Source organism: Elephas maximus, chromosome 12 (genome assembly GCF_024166365.1).
Source record: "Elephas maximus indicus isolate mEleMax1 chromosome 12, mEleMax1 primary haplotype, whole genome shotgun sequence".
Classification (NCBI taxonomy): Eukaryota; Metazoa; Chordata; class Mammalia; order Proboscidea; family Elephantidae; genus Elephas; species Elephas maximus.
In genome coordinates, this window is record NC_064830.1 from 75,808,061 (window position 1) to 75,825,278 (window position 17,218).

Below are 17,218 nucleotides of genomic sequence, written 5' to 3' on the forward strand. Positions count from 1 at the left end.
ATTAAATGCAAACAATTTGAACAAGATGAACATGTCTCATCTGTTCTCAGGATTCTGATGACCTGTAATGGTGTGGAAGCCTAGAGTCTTTGCCTCTTTCTCCTCACAGGATATTTTCCTTTTCTCACAGCCAGCCCCCATGAAGAGAAAGTAACAGAGCCAGGGCTTGTAGGGACAGACAGACATTTTCTGGTTACTACATCACTAGTTTTCAACTAGGGTAATTTTTGATTCCTAGGGGGCATTTGGGAATGTCTAGAGTCATTTTTGGTTATCATAAATGGGGGAGGGGGGAGGCGCAGAGTCAAGATGGCAGATGGCAGACTAGTCAGACACACTAAGCCATCCTACTGCAACAAAGACCTGAAAAACCAAGTAAAACAGATACAGACATCAACCTTAGAACCCCGAATCTTATACGAAGGGATAAAGTATTAGATCGGAAGTCACTGAGGCGAAGAAGAAACTGATAGAAGACAGGGAAGGAATAGAGATACAGAGTGAAGGTTTCCAGACGAACAGCAAGACTCGGTGTGGCCATCTTTGAATAAAACCAACAACCCTGCATGCACAGTCACCTCCATGGAATTTCCAATAGGAGACAGAGGTACGGCAGTGTTATGGATTGAATTGTGTCCCGTAAAAATGTGAGTCAACTTGGCTAGGCCATGTTTCCCAGTATCGTGTGACTGTCCACTATTTTGTGATCTGATGTGATTTTCTTATGTGTTGTAAATCCTGCCTCTATGATGTTAATGAGGCACGATTAGAGGCAGTTATATTAATAAGTCAGAACTCAATCTACAAGACTAGGTTGTATCTTGAGTCAATCTCTTTTGAGATATAAAAGAGAGAAGCGAGCAGAGAGACAGGGGGACCTCATTACTACCAAGCAAGAAAAGCCAGGAACCCACAACCTTTAGACCTGGGGTCCCTGTGCTGAAAAGTTCCTAGACCAGGGGAAGATCGACAAGGACCTTCCTCCACAGCCAACAGAGAAAGCTTTCCCCTGGAGCTGGCACCCTGAATTCGGACTTCTAGCCTCCTAGATGGTGAGAAAATAAATCTGTTTACTAAAGCCATCCACTTGTGGTATTTCTGTTATAGCAGCACTAGATAACTGCGACAGGTGCAGATACACCCAGAGCTAAGTAAGACCACATTTGCTGATTGCAACTCAAGGAGGAGCCCAGATTCTCCCGCCTGGTACCCACAGGAGCACATTCCCACAAACCCACCCCTCTAGTAAACAGCAGCTATAACCGCTATATCCTCGCAACCTGGACTGCTAGGAACCACAATGCCAATCCACTCTATCACCCTCTTCCATCTAGCCCCCTCTGCCCCGAATCACTGCCCCCCCACCTCTCTCCTCTGCCCTGTTGTCCCAAGGGGACCCAGCCCACAGATCTACCCCTGCCAGTCCCAGATACCTCCTGCCATGCCTGTGACCCTGGGGGGATGTGGCCTAGAACCAAGGCCCTCCCCCACCAGCCCTGAACCCCTCCTGCCACCCACCACAGCCCTGTTCCAGTCCTTGGCCTGGTTCAAGCTGCAAAAGGTCCATATCTGCCCCTTTCCTCTGTTGGACCTGTCCTGCTGCACCACAGCTAAGTGACAGACCCAGCACACCCAGAAAAGGTAGTGAGAACTATCATGCCCAGAGGTGAGCAAGCAACAAAGCACACCTGGCCCACCTACGCAGACATAAGCAAACAAAAGAGCAGTACAAAACCAACAAACCGACAGTCAATAAATAATACCTGAATGTTTCAGAGACAGCAGACAATATCAAAACGTATTAAAAAAAAAAAAAAGACAAGATGGCTTCAGTAAGCAACCAGAATAAAAGCATCAGTTGACCTTCCAGCAGAAGAAAAGGCAATGGAACTATTTGATAGCAAATTCAAAAATCTAATATTCAGGGAGCCCCGGTGGTGGGGTGGTTAAGAGCTCAGGCTGTTAACCAAAAGGCTGGCGGTTCAAATCCACCAACCACTCCTTGGAGACCCTGTGGGGCAGTTCTACTCTGTCCTATAAGGTCACTATGAGTCGGAATCGACTCAGTGGCAACAGGTTTATAAGAGGCTAGGAAAGAGATCAAGGAAAACAGACAAAACCAACAAAAACATAGCCAAAATCAAGGAAAACAGACAAAGCAAGAGAAGAATTCAGGAAAATAATATAAGAACAAAATGTCAAAATAAATCTAGAAATCATACAAAAACAGCACTTAGAAATCCAAAAGATAAACAACAAAATGTCAGAATGGACAACAATAGAAGGTTTTAGGAGCAAATCTGAAACAATGGAAGACAGGATCAGTGAAACTGAAGACAAATCCATGGATGCCACTTTGAGGAAAAATCAAAAGAAATGATGAAAACCTAAGAACTGTGTGGAATACAATCAAGAGCATAAATTTGCAAGTGACCAGAGTTTCAGAACAGGGAAAGAATATGGAAAACACAGACGGGATCACTGAAGATTTGCTGACAGAAAACTTCCCTAATATCATGAAAATTAAAAACTGACCATCCAAGAAGCTCAACGACCCCATATGGGATAGATCCCAAAAGAAAGGCACCAAGATGTATCATAATTATACTCGCCAAAACCAAAGAATCCTGAAAGCAGCTCAAGAAAAACAAAAAGTCACATAGAAAGGTGAAACAAGACCAAGTTCCGATTAATCAGCAGAAACCATGCAGGCAAGAAGGCAATGGAATGATATATTTAAAACCTTGAAAGAAAAATATTGCCAACCAAGGATAATATATCCTACTGGGGAATTCAGCACAGCTGGACCAAGGCAAGGTAATGGAAGCTTCACAGACACATCCAAAATCCCTGAGGGACTGAATTACTGGGCCGACATCTGGAGACCATGATCTTGGGGTACATCTAGCTCAATTGGTAATAACATAATTTATAAAGAAAATGTTCACATTCTACTTTGGTGAGTAGCATCTGGGGTCTTAAAATCTTGTGAGTGGCCATCTAAGATACTCTACTTGTCCAGCCTGTCTGGGGCAACAGAGAATGAAGAAACCCGAAGAACAAAAGACAAGAAAAAGAAATAAAGAGCATCCAAATTGGTAACAAAGAAGCAAAACTGTCCCTATTTGTGGGTGACATGATACTATACATGGAAAACCCAAAAGACTCCACAAGAAAATTATTGGAACTAATAGAAAGATTCAACAGAGTAGCAAGGTACAAGATAAACATACAAAAATCAGCTGGATTCCTATACGCCAATAAAAAGAACTATGAAAAGGAAACCAGGAAAAGAACATCATTTATAACAGCTCCTAAAAAATAAAATACTTAGGAATAAATCTAACCAGGGATGTAAAATATCTATACAAAGAAAACTACAAAACACTACTGCAAGAAACCAAAAGAGGTCAACATAAACGGAAAAAACATACCATGCTCATGGATAGGTAGACTCAACATTTTGAAAATGTCAATTCTACCCAAACCAATCTACAAATAACAATGCAATTCCAATCCAAATACCAATAGCATTCTTTAACAAGATGGAAAAATTAATTACCAACTTTATATGGAAAGGAAAGAGACCCTGGGTAAGTAAAGCACTATTCAAAAAGAACAAAGTAGGAGGCCTGAGGCTACTGACCTCAGAACCTGCACTAGTCAAAACAGCCTGGTACCGGTACAATGACAGACACGTTGGCCAATGGAATAAAATCGAGAACCCAGATGTAAATCTATCTCCTTATATCCCTTGATCTTTGACAAAGGCCCAAAGTCCATTAAACAGGGAAAAGCCAGTCTTTTTAACAAATGGTGCTGGCAAAACTGGATATCCATCTGTAAAAAATGGAACAGTACTCATACCTCACACCATACACAAAAACTAATTCAAAATGGATCAAAGACCAAAATACAAAACCATAAACTATAAAGATCATGGAAGAAAAAATAGGGTCAACACTAGGGGCCCTAATATATGGCATAAACAAGATACAAACCATAATTAACAATACACAAACACCAGAAGGTAAGCTAGATAAATGGGACCTTCTGAAAATTAAACACTTATGCCCATAAAAGACTTCAGTAAAAGAGTAAAAAAAAAACCTACAGACTGAGAAAAAAATTTTGGTTATGACATATCCAACGAAAGTCTAATCTCTAAAATCTATAGGAAAATCCAACACCTCTAAAATAAAGAGACAAATATTCCAATTTAAAAATGGGCAAAGGATATGAACAGACATTTCACCAAAGAAGACATTCAAGTGGCTAAGAGACACGAGAGGAAATGCTCATAATCACCAGCCATTAGAGAAATGCAAATCAAAACCACAATGAGATACCATTTCACCCTGACATTACTGGCACAAATCAAAAAACAGAAAATAACAAATGTTGGAGGGGTTGCAGGGAGAATGGAATTCTTATGCATTGTTGGTGGGAAAGAAAAATGGTACAGCCACTTTGGAAAAATGATATGGCACCTCCTTAAAAAGCTAGAAATAGTGCTCACTTCGGCAGCACATATACTAAAATTGGAACGATACAGAGAAGATTAGCATGGCCCCTGCGCAAGGATGACACGCAAATTCGTGAAGCATTCGATATATTTGCAAGAATCCATAGAGAGACAGCATGCAGAAATCCAAAAGATTAACAATAAAATTACAGAATTAGACAATGCAATAGGAAGTCAGAGGAGTGGACTCGAGCAATTAGAATGCAGAGTGGGAGATCTGGAGGACCAGGGAATTAACACCAACATAGCTGAAAAAAAATCAGATAAAAGAATTAAAAAAAATGAAGAAACCCTAAGAATCATGTGGGACTCTATCAAGAAGGATAATTTGCGTGTGATTGGAGTCCCAGAACAGGGAGGGAGGACAGAAAACACAGAATAGTTAAAGATCTGCTGACAGAAAACTTCCCTGACATCATGAAAGACGAAAGGATATCTATCCAAGATGCTCACTGAACCCCATTTAAGATTGATCCAAAAAGAAAAACACCAAGACATATTACCATCAAACTCACCAAAACCAAAGATAAACAGAAAATTTAAAAAGCAGCCAGGGATAAAAGAAAGGTCTCCTTCAAGGGAGAATCAATAAGAATAAGTTCAGACTACTCAGCAGAAACTATGCAGAGAAGAAGGCAATGGGATGACATATACAGAGCACTGAAGGGGAAAAACTGCCAGCCAAGGATCATATATCCAGCAAAACTCTCTCTGAAATATGAAGGCGAAATGAAGATATTTACAGATAAACACAAGCTTAGAGAATTTGCAAAAACCAAACCAAAGCTACAAGAAATACTAAAGGAAATTGGTCAAAAAAACAATAATATCAGATACCAGCACAACACAAGGTCACAGAACAGAACATCCTGATATCAACTCAAATAGGGAAATTGCAAAAGCAAATTAAGATTAATTAAAAAAAAAAAAAAGCTCAAAACAGGGAATCATTGAAGTCAATACATAAAAGATAACAAATAATCAAAAAAAATCAAAAAGAGGGACTAAATACAGGTGGCATAAAACTGCGATATGGAGAGGGATGCAAGGTGATATAGGACAACACAAGTTAGGTTTTTACTTAGAAAAATAGGGGTAAATATTAAGGTAACCACAAAGAAGTATAACAACTCCCTAACTCAAAATAAAAACCAAGAAAAACGTAACGACTCAGCAAACATAAAGTCAAATACTATGAAAATGAGGATCTCACAATTTACAAAGAAAAACGTCTCAGCACAAAACAGTAAGTGGAAAAATGAAACTGTCAACAACACACATAAAAAGGCATCAAAATGACAACACTAAACACTTACTTATGTATAATTACGCTGAATGTAAATGGACTAAATGCACCAATAAAGAGACAGTCTGAGACTGGATAAAGAAACACAATCTGTCTATATGCTGCCTACAAGAGACACACCTTAGACTTAGAGACACAAACAAACTAAAAATCAAAGGATGGAAAAAAATACATCAAGCAAACAATAAGCAAAAAAGAAGAGGAGTAGCAATATTAATTTCTGACAAAATAGACTTTAAACCTAAATCCACCACAAAGGATAAAGGAGGACACTACATAATGATAAAAGGGACAACTGACCAGGAAGATATAACCATCTTAAATATTTATGCACCCAATGACAGGGCTGCAAGATACATAAATCACATTTTAACAGAACTGAAAAGTGAGATAGACACCTCCACAATTACAGTAGGAGACTTCAACACACCACTTTCAGAGAAGGACAGGACATCCAGTAAGAAGCTCAATAGAGACACGGAAGACCTAACTACAACAATCAACCAACTTGACCTCATTGACTTATACAGAACTATCCACTCAACTGCTGCAAAGTATACTTTTTTTTCTACCACACATGGAACATTCTCTAGAATAGACCACATATTAGGTCATAAAACAAACCTTTGCAGAATCCAAAACATCGAGATATTACAAAGCATCTTCTCAGACCACAAGGCCATAAAAGTGGAAATCAATAACAGAAAAATTAGGGAAAAGAAATCAAATACTTGGAAACTGAACAATACCCTGCTCAAAAAAGACTGAGTTATAGAATAAGGAAATTCATAGAATGCAACGAGAATGAAAATACTTCCTATCAAAACCTCTGGGACACAGCAAAAGCAGTGCTCAGAGGCCAATTTATATCGATAAATGCACACATACAAAAAGAAGAAAGAGCCAAAATCAGAGAACTGTCCCTACAACTTGAACAAATAGAAAGTGAGCAACAAAAGAACCCATCAGGCACCAGAAGAAAACAAATAATAAAAATTAGAGCTGAACTAAATGAATTAGAGAACAGAAAAACAATTGAAAGAATTAACAAAGCCAAAAGCTTGTTCTTTGAAAAAATTAACAAGATTGATAAACCATTGGCTAGATGACTAAAGAAATACAGGAAATGAAACAAATAACCCGAATAAGAAACGAGAAGGGCCACATCACAACAGACCCAACTGAAATTAAAAGAATCATATCAGATTATTACGAAAAATTGTATTCTAACAAATTTGCAAACCTAGAAGAAATGGATGAATTCCTGGAAAAACACTACCTACCTAAACCAACACAATCAGAAGTAGAACAACTAAACAGACCCATAACAAAAAAAGAGATTGAAACGGTAATCAAAAAACTCCCAACAAAAAAAAGCCCTGGAAATGCTAAGAAGCGGCCATCTAAGATGCATCAATTGGTCTCAACCCACCTGGATCAAAGGAGAATGAAGAACACCAAGATCACACAACAACTATGAGCCCAAGAGACAGAAAGGGCCACATGAACCAGAGACTTACATTATCCTGAGCCCAGAAGGACTAGATGGTGTCTGGCCACAACTGATGACTGCCCTGACAGGGAGCACAACAGAGAACCCCTGAGGGAGCAGGAGATCAGTGGGATGCAGACCCCAAATTCTCATAAAAAGACCAGACTTAATGGTCTGACTGAGACTAGAGGAATCCCGGCGGTCATGGTCCCCAAACTTTCTGTTGGCCCAGGACAGGAACCATTCCCCAAGACAACTCATCAGAAATGGAAGGGACTGGACAATGGGTTGGAGAGAGATGTTGATGAAGAGTGAGCTACTTGTATCAGGTGGACACTTGAGACTGTGTTGGCATCTCCTGTCTGGAGGGGAGATGGGAGGGTAGAGAGCGTTAGAAACTGGCAAAATTGTTACGAAAGGAGAGACCGGAAGGGCTGACTCATTAGGGGGAGAGTAAGTGGGAGTATGGAGTAAGGTGTATATAAGCTTATACGTGACAGACTGACTTGATTTGTAAAAGTTCACTTAAAGCTCAATAAAAATTATTTTAAAAAAATAAAATAAAATAAACACAGACAAAAAAAAAAAAAACCCTGGCCCGGATGGCTATACTGCAGAGTTCTACCAAACTTACAGAGAAGAGTTAACGCCACTACTACTAAAGGCATTTCAAAGCATAGAAAATGATGGAACACTACCTAACTCATTCTATGAAGCCACCATCTCCCTGATACCAAAACCAGGTAAAGACATCACAAAAAAAGAAAATTACAGACCTATATCCCTCATGAACATAGATGCAAAAATCCTCAACAAAATTCTAGCCAATAGAATTCAACAACATATCAAAAAAATAATTCACCAGGACCAAGTGGGATTTATACCAGGTATGCAAGGCTGGTTTAATATTAGAAAAACCATTAATGTAATCCACCATATAAATAAAACAAAAGACAAAAACCACATGATCTTATCAATTGATGCAGAAAAGGCATTTAACAAAGTCCAACACGCATTTATGATAAACACTATCACCAAAATAGGAATTGAAGGAAAATTCGTCAACATAATAAAGGGCATCTATACAAAGCCAACAGCCAACATCACTCTAAATGGAGAGATCCTGAAAGCATTTCCCTTGAGAACGGGAACCAGACAAGGATGCCCTTTATCACCACTCTTATTCAACATTGTGCTAGAGGTCCTAGCCAGAGCAATTAGGCTAGACAAAGAAATAAAGGGCATCCGGATTGGCAAGGAGGAAGTAAAATTATCTCTATTTGCAGATGACATGATCTTATATACAGAAAACCCTAAGGAATCCTCCAGAAAATTACTGAAACTAATAGAAGGGTTTGGCAGAGTCTCAGGTTATAAGATAAACATATAAAAATCACTTGGATTCCTCTACATCAACAAAAAGAACATCGAAGAAGAAATCACCAAATCAATTCCATTCACAGTAGCCCCCAAGAAGATCAAATACTTAGGACTAAATCTTACCAAAGATGTAAAAGACCTATACAAAGAAAACTACAAAGCACTACTACAAGAAATTCAAAAGGACATACTTAAGTGGAAAAACATACCTTGCTCATGGATAGGGAGACTTAACATAGTAAAAATGTCTATTCTACCAAAAGTCATCTATACATACAATGCACTTCCGATCCAAATTCCAATGTCATTTTTTAAGGTGATAGAGAAATCACCAACTTCATATGGAAGGGAAAGAAGCCTCGGATAAGCAAAGCATTACTGAAAAAGAAGAAGAAAGTGGGAGGCCTCACTCCACCTGATTTCAGAACATATTATACAGCCACAGTAGTCAAAACAGCCCGGTACTGGTACAACAACAGACACATAGACCAGCGGAACAGAACTGAGAACCCAGATATAAATCCATCCACATATGAGCAGCGGATATTTGACAAAGGCCCAGTGTCAGTTAATTGGGGAAAAGATAGTCTTTTTAACAAACGGTGCTGGCATACCTGGATACCCATTTGCAAAAAAATGAAACAGGACCCATACCTCACACCATGCACAAAAACTAACTCCAAGTGGATCAAAGACCTAAACATAAAGACTAAAACGATAAAGATCATGGAAGAAAAAATAGGGACAACCTTAGGAGCCCTAATACAAGGCATAAACAGAATACAAAACATTACCAAAAATGACAAAGAGAAACCAGATAACTGGGAGCTCCTAAAAATCAAACACCTATGCTCATCTAAAGACTTCACCAAAAGAGTAAAAAGACCACCTACAGACTGGGAAAGAATTTTCAGCTATTACATCTCGACCAGCGCCTGATCTCTAAAATCTATATGATTCTGTTAAAACTCAACCACAAAAAGACAAACAACCCAATAAAGAAGTGGGCAAAGGATATGAACACACACTTCACTAAAGAAGATATTCAGGCAGCTAACAGATACATGAGAAAATGCTCTCAATCATTAGCCATTAGAGAAATGCAAATTAAAACTACAATGAGATTCCATCTCACTCCAACAAGGCTGGCATTAATCCAAAAAACACAAAATAATAAATGTTGGAGAGGCTGCGGAGAGATTGGAACTCTTATACACTGCTGGTGGGAATGTAAAATGGTACAACCACTTTGGAAATCTATTTGCTGTTATCTTAAACAGTTAGAAATAGAACTACCATACAACCCAGAAATCCCACTCCTTGGAATATACCCTAGAGAAATAGGAGCCTTCACACAAACAGATATATGCACACCCATGTTTATTGCAGCTCTGTTCACAATAGCAAAAAGCTGGAAGCAACCAAGGTGTCCATCAACGGATGAACGGTTAAGTAAATTGTGGTATATTCACACAATGGAATACTACGCATCGATAAAGAACAGTGACGAATCTGTGAAACATTTCATAACATGGAGGAACCTGGAAGGCATTATGCTGAGCGAAATTAGTCAGAGGCAAAAGGACAAATATTGTATAAAACCACTATTATAAGATCTTGAGAAATAGTATAAACTGAGAAGAGCACATACTTTTGTGGTTACGGGGGGGGAGGGAGGGAGGGTGGGAGAGGGTTTTTTACTGATTAATTAGCAGATAAGAACTGCTTTAGGTGAAGGGAAGGACAATACTCAATACATGGAAGGTGAGCTCAACTGGACTGGACTGGACCAAAAGCGAAGAAGTTTCCGGGATAAACTGAATACTTCAAAGGTCAGCGAAGCAAGGGTGGGGGTTTGGGGACTATGGCTTAAGGGGACTTCTAAGTCAATTGGCAAAGTAATTCTATTATGAAAACATTCTGCATCCCACTTTGAAATGTGGCGTCTGGGGTCTTAAATGCTAACAAGTGGCCATCTAAGATGCATCAATTGGTCTCAACCCACCTGGAGCAAAGGAGAATGAAGAACACCAAGGTCACACGATAACTATGAGCCCAAGAGACAGAAAGGGCCACATGAACTAGAGACTTACATCATCCTGAGACCAGAAGAACTAGATGGTGCCCGGCTACAACCGATGACTGCCCTGGCAGGGAGCACAACAGAGAACTCCTGAGGGAGCAGATCAGTGGGATGTAGACCCCAAATTCTCACAAAAAGACCATACTTAATGGTCTGACTGAGACTAGAGGAATCCCTGCGGTCATGGTCCCCAGACCTTCTGTTGGCACAGGACAGGAACCATTCCCGAAGACAACTCATCAGACATGAAAGGGACTGGACAGTGGGTAGGAGAGAGATGCCGATGAAGAGTGAGCTAATGATATCAGGTGGACACTTGAGACTGTGTTGGCATCTCCTGTCTGGAGAGGGGATGGGAGGGTAGAGAGAGTTGGAAGCTGGTAAAATTGTCACGAAAGGAGAGACTGGAAGGGCTGACTCATTAGGGGGAAAGCAAGTGGGAGAACGGAGTAAGGTGTATATAAACTTATATGTGACAGTCTGACTTGATTTGTAAATGTTCACTTGAAGCTCAATAAAAGTTAATAAAAAAAAATCTACTAGCTTAAAAAAAAAAAAGCTAGAAATAGAAATACCATATTATTCAGCAATCCCGCTCCTAGGAATATATCCTAGAGAAAGAAGAGCTGTCACATGAATAGACATATGCGCACCCATGTTCATTGCAGCATTATTCACAATAGCAAAAAGATGGAAACAACCTAAGTGTCCATCAACAGATAAATCAATAAACAAACTGTGCTATGTACACACAATGGAACACTACGCATTAATATAGAACAATGATGAATCTGTGAAACACCTCACAGGGTAAATGAATCTGAGGGCATTATGCTGAGTGAAACATGTCAATCACAAAAGGACAATAAAATACTGTATGAGACCACTACTATAAACACATAGGAAAATGTTTCCACGCAGAAAGAAACAATCTTTGATGGTTACAAGTGGGGGGGGGGGAGGGAGGAAAAAACACTAACAAGATAGTAGATAAGTGGTAATTTTGGTGAAGGGTAAGACAGGACACAATACTGGGGAAGTCAGCACAACTTGACCAGGGCAAAGTCATAGAAGCTTCACAGACAAACCCAAACACCCTGAGAGACTGAACTACTGGGCTGAGGGCTGGGAACCACCATCTTGAGGGACATCTAGCTCAAATGGCATAACTTAGTCTGTAAAGAAATTATTCTACATCTGACTGTGATAAGTAGTGTCTGGGGTCTCAAAATCCTTTCAGCAGCCATCTACTGGTCCCATCCCAGCTAAACAAAGGAGAATGAAAAAGACCGAAGATATAATGGAAAAACTGGTCCAAAGGACTAACAGGCCACAACTACCAAACCTCCAACAGACTGAGCCCAGAAAAACTAGATGGTGCCCAGCTACCACCACCGGCTGCTCTGACAGGGATCACATGCAGAGCTGGAGAAAAACGTAGAACAAAATTCTAACTCACAAAAAAAAGACCAGACTTACTGGTCTGACAATCTGGAGAAACTCCAAGAGCATGGCCCCCGAACACCCTTTTAACTCACTACTGAAGTCACTCCTGAGATTCACCCTTCAGCCATAGATTAGACAGATCTATAGGGCCAACAATAACACCTTTAAGGAATGGGTTTCATTGTTCAACTCATACATAGAAGACTAACGGGCACACCAGCCCAAAAGCAGAGAAGGCAGGAAGGGACAAGAAAACTGGATGAACGGGAACAGGAAACACTGAGAGAAGGGCAGAGTGTTGACATATCAAGGGGTTGGCAACTAATGTCACAAAACAATATGTGTATTAACTGTTTAATGAGAAACTAATTTGCTCTGTAAACTTTCACCTAAAGCACAACTTAAAAAAAAAAGAAATAGTGCCTTAAAGACAGGTGTAACTTGGAGAAAGTTTTCGGAATTGATCATATGGTTAAAGGGAAAGAAGCAGATACAATCGAGAAAAGACAGATGTTGAGAGAGGGACAAGGAAAGAACAAGCCAACCCTGAGTGGATAGGCAGGGGGCAAGATAACCCTGGAGGAGGAGATGAAGGAAGTAACTAAAGAAAGGGAGAAGCAGCACAGCCCATTTTTATAGAGGCCAAGGAAAATACGACCAACAGTGGCTTACAAGACCTTGGATGACCTGATGCCCCATTATCTCTTTGACCTCATTTCTTATGACCCTTGCCCATCAACCCCCTCCTCTCCAGCACACTGGCTTCCTTGCTGTTCCTTGAACACGCAGGCATGCCCCACCTTAGGGCTGTTAAAAATAAAATTTTCACAATATTAATAGATAAATGGGGGCAGGGGGTGCTGGCATCTACTGGTGGGCAGAGACCAAGGGTGCTGCTAAAGCTCCTGCAGTACACAGGACAGCCCCCCACAACAGAGAATTATCTGACCCTGTCTTAGTCATCTAGTGCTGCTGTAAAAGAAATACAAGTAGATGGCTTTAACAAAGAGAATTTTATTCTCTCACGGTCGAGTAGGCTCCAAGTACAAATTCAGGGCGTCAGCTCTAGGAGAAGGCTTTCTCTGTTCGCTCTGGAGGAAGGTCTTTGTGATGCTTCAGTCTTCCCTTCGTCTGGGAGCATCTCAGCGGAGGAAACTCAGGTCCAAAGGACATGCTCTGCTCCCAGCACTGCTTTCCTGGTGGTATGAGGTCCCCATATCTCTCTGCTCACTTCTCTTTTGTGTCTCAAAAGAGATTGGCTTAAGACACTACCCAATCTTGTAGGCCTCATCAATATAATTGCGGCTAATCCATTTTATTACATCACAGTGATAGGATTTACAACACTTAGGAAAATCCCTTAACATGGTGGACAATCATACAATCATCCAAGGGGATTATGACCTAGCCAAGTTCACAGATATTTTTAGGGGACACAGTTCAATCCATGACAGACCCAAAATGTCAGTAGTGCCAAGAATGGGAAACCCTGCTCTGGCGTTCCTGACTAGGTGCCATGCTGGGTCTTACAAAGTGACAAAGGATGGTTGTGCAGAGAGCAGGAACTTTTATAAATAAGAGTAGGTCATACCACTTCTCAAATACCATTAGCATCTAACTTTACCCATATGATGTGGAGAGAAAATAAGAAAGTTGAAACGTGGCTAGTGAGCAGTGGGTTAGGCTCACAAACTTGGTTTGCTACATGTCCTAGTCCTTTGAGACCACTTGCAAATAGGTAAAATTGCAATGTTAAGCATTCTACTATTGCCCAGAGCTTTCTGTATATAAACTAAAGTAGAACTGAAGAGCTTGCTAGAAAACACAATTCTATCTTTAGCATGTTGGCTTTCCTGTGGACTGAATATTTCATCTATAGCAACAAAAAGTTCATCATAAAACTTCTGACATGGTGTGACTCTTTTAATCTTTCAAACCTTAAGAGTGTTGCCTCTATGATGCAAGGTAACTTGAATTTTATTCTCATATCTGATGACACACTTTAATTCCACTACTAGTCAAAGGACACATTGTTTAATTTCCAGTCTGTAATAGCTATTTTTAAAATCTCTTTCAGGATCCTTCAGTGCAAAATATAATAAGCAAGACAGATGTTGGTTGGTTCCTGACTTCACAGAGCTTTCAAGCCTGTGATCTAAAGGACACAACTGTATAAAACTGCAGACTGTAAAAATTGCTCGGCTAGGAAGGATCTTAGGACCGTGTTTTTTGAACTGCAGGATGTGACCCATTAATGAACGCTGCCTTTGTTGTCAGGCACCAATCCCACGTTCTCTCCACTACTGCCTCAGTCCATGCTCTTAACACCTCTCCTGAAATACTACATGAACCTTACTACCTGGTATTCCTGATGACAGGCTTACTGTCTTCAATCCACCTTCCACTCTACCTAACAGGGTACTCTCTAAAATAGTAAATCTGACCATATCATTCCCTGGCTTAGAGCTGAGATTTTTTATGGTTTTCCCCTACTCACAATAGTCTAACCTCCATAAAACCCGTTGCTGTCAAGTAGATTCTGACTCATAACAACCACAGAGTTCAGAGTAGAATTACGCCATAGGGTTTCCAAGGCTGTAATCTTTCTGGAAGCAGACTGCCACATCTTTCTACCATGGAGCTGCTGGTAGGTTCGAACTGCCAAACTTTCGGTTAGCAGCTGAGCGCTTAACCCCTGAGCTACCAGGGCTCCTCTAACCTCCGTCGGATGTCATAAACCCCTCCATGATCTGACCCTTTCCGACTCATCTCTCCACTTGCACCTCCACTCCACTTATCTAGCATGCTCTCCAAATACATAGGCACCCACATCAGCTATACTGATTCACTGGCAGTTTCCTTAATATGCCAGAGTGTTTTCAGTCTCCCTTGTCCATACAACTCCCTCTACCTGGCTGAAAAACCTGTTACTGGTATTTGCCCTCCTTTCCCCCAATATTTATGCTCAGAACTTATAGCTCTACTTCTATATACTTTGTCTATCACCTATTTGCTCCAATGCTCCTTGTATCTACCTTTATTCCAGCACCTAAAACATAAATTTGATGATAGGTGTCTCTCTCCATTAGGCTGTAAGCTGTTTGCAAGCACTCTGCCCAAATGTATCTGGAGACATAGCATCTACCACATAGTACGTGCACAAATACTTGAAGTCTTTAAGTCATATCCTTGATTTCCACTCACTACATTATACCATATTACGTACTGATGTGCCACCTAGTAGTATATGACCTTGGACAAATTAATCTCTTTCCTTGGTTTCCTCAACCATAAATCATAGATAATAACAGTACCTACTTCATTCGATTGTTGCAAGGATTAAATGAGAATGTAAATAAAGAGGTTAATTCGAGTAGCACCTAACACATAGAAACATTCAAGTGAAGCTGGTACTATTATTGTAAACCTTTTTATTAATATAAGAAAATATATCTTAGGGTATAAAAAGCTTATACAAACTTCTCAGCACAAAAGATTTTATGAAGAACCTGTTAACAAAGGCCCACAAGCTTGCCTTGAGAGTACGGCCTTGTCTTAGGAAATCTCTCACTACTAAAACTTTATCATAATACAAATGGAAAACACGAATGTGCCAAGCCTAAACCAAAACAGGAAAATCAGAGAAAAAAAAGTCTCTGGAGCATGCAACACAATTAATGCTGAACAATTAATTCTTTCTTAAAGCAGTTGAAATAGAATAGCTGACGCATTCTATAAAAGATGACTAGTGCTGAGTTTTCCCTTTACAACGTTCCTCCAGTAAGCTACTGGCAAGATTAATTTTTGGTCAGGAAATTTTAGAAAAATCCTCTTGAAATAAAAGCAAAATATCTATTTTTAATTAAAAAAATTGATTCCACAATATAACTGTATCAAAATTTAGAAGTGTCCTTGATATATTTATTTTTTAACAATACCAGTCACAGTGGGGTTCTGCAAAAGGTGTTTTGCAGTAGGCTAAAATAATTAAAAATTGTTTAACATTGTCACTGGCTCATGAAGAACTGTCAAATATGGCAATACTCTCAATTGAAAATGAAATAAGCTAAGACGTACATTTTCAAAATATTATTGTTGAATTTGCTGCCATTAAAGCCAGGAACATAAAATTATAATAAACTCTGGTTTGGGTATAAATGATATATTTAAACTTAAAGTAATAATAAAATATCTTGCTTAAGAAGCTATTTTAACAGAATATTCTCAGAAGGTCCTGTGATTGTCTTCTGACGATGTCTTTAGTTACATACGTCTGTAATTTAAGAATGTAACCTATCCAAATAGTCCACCAATGTGTTTTGTACCAACCCCTTTAGATTCTCTGCTTCAAGTGATCCTGCCTCCCACATCCCTAAATTGCTGAGGACCGATCAGAAATATTGTGATGTTACTTCCTGATTTTACTATATGAATATATATGTGTACCTTCAGCCCAGTGGAACATTTTATTTCACTTTGTGAGACCAAACATTTTCCCAGTTAGAAACTGTTTTGGACCTTCAATGAATCTCTTTGCTTTTATTTAAAAAATAACAATAATGTTATGTTTTAATATACCTACTTCTAAATTTTTCGATATTTTTCAACCAGAACTTTAACATTTGAGAAACTGTTTTAATTCTCCTAGAATGGAGATTTCCGGGTCCATGGAGTTGGGGTGATCCACTCAGGCCATCTGCCCTTAGGTGTCCTTTTGAACCTTGGGCCTTTAAGGATCTGTTTAATTAAAGTTACCTTTAAGTCAAACAACAGCCTAGTAAGCAGGTGAGCAAAGACCGCTTTGCCTTAGGCATTGGGCTCTTTTAGAGAATTATCTATGTGCAGCCAATTTCCAGAAGAACTCCAGGGTCTGACTGGACAATGTATGGCATCTCCTTAGTGACTCTGTTTCTCTAACCTACAGACCCTGGAACCCTGAACATGTTCTGATGCTATCTGCTGACAAATTAACATGATAATGACTTA

General features: G+C 39.6%; 1 non-coding gene across 1 annotated transcript; it reads left to right on the plus strand.

Annotated features, from left to right (window-relative positions):
• Window positions 1–4,511: 4,511 nt before the first annotated feature.
• Window positions 4,512–4,618, plus strand: LOC126087592 (U6 spliceosomal RNA). Its single transcript, XR_007519775.1, has one exon. It is a non-coding gene; the product is annotated as a U6 spliceosomal RNA (small nuclear RNA).
• Window positions 4,619–17,218: the final 12,600 nt, after the last annotated feature.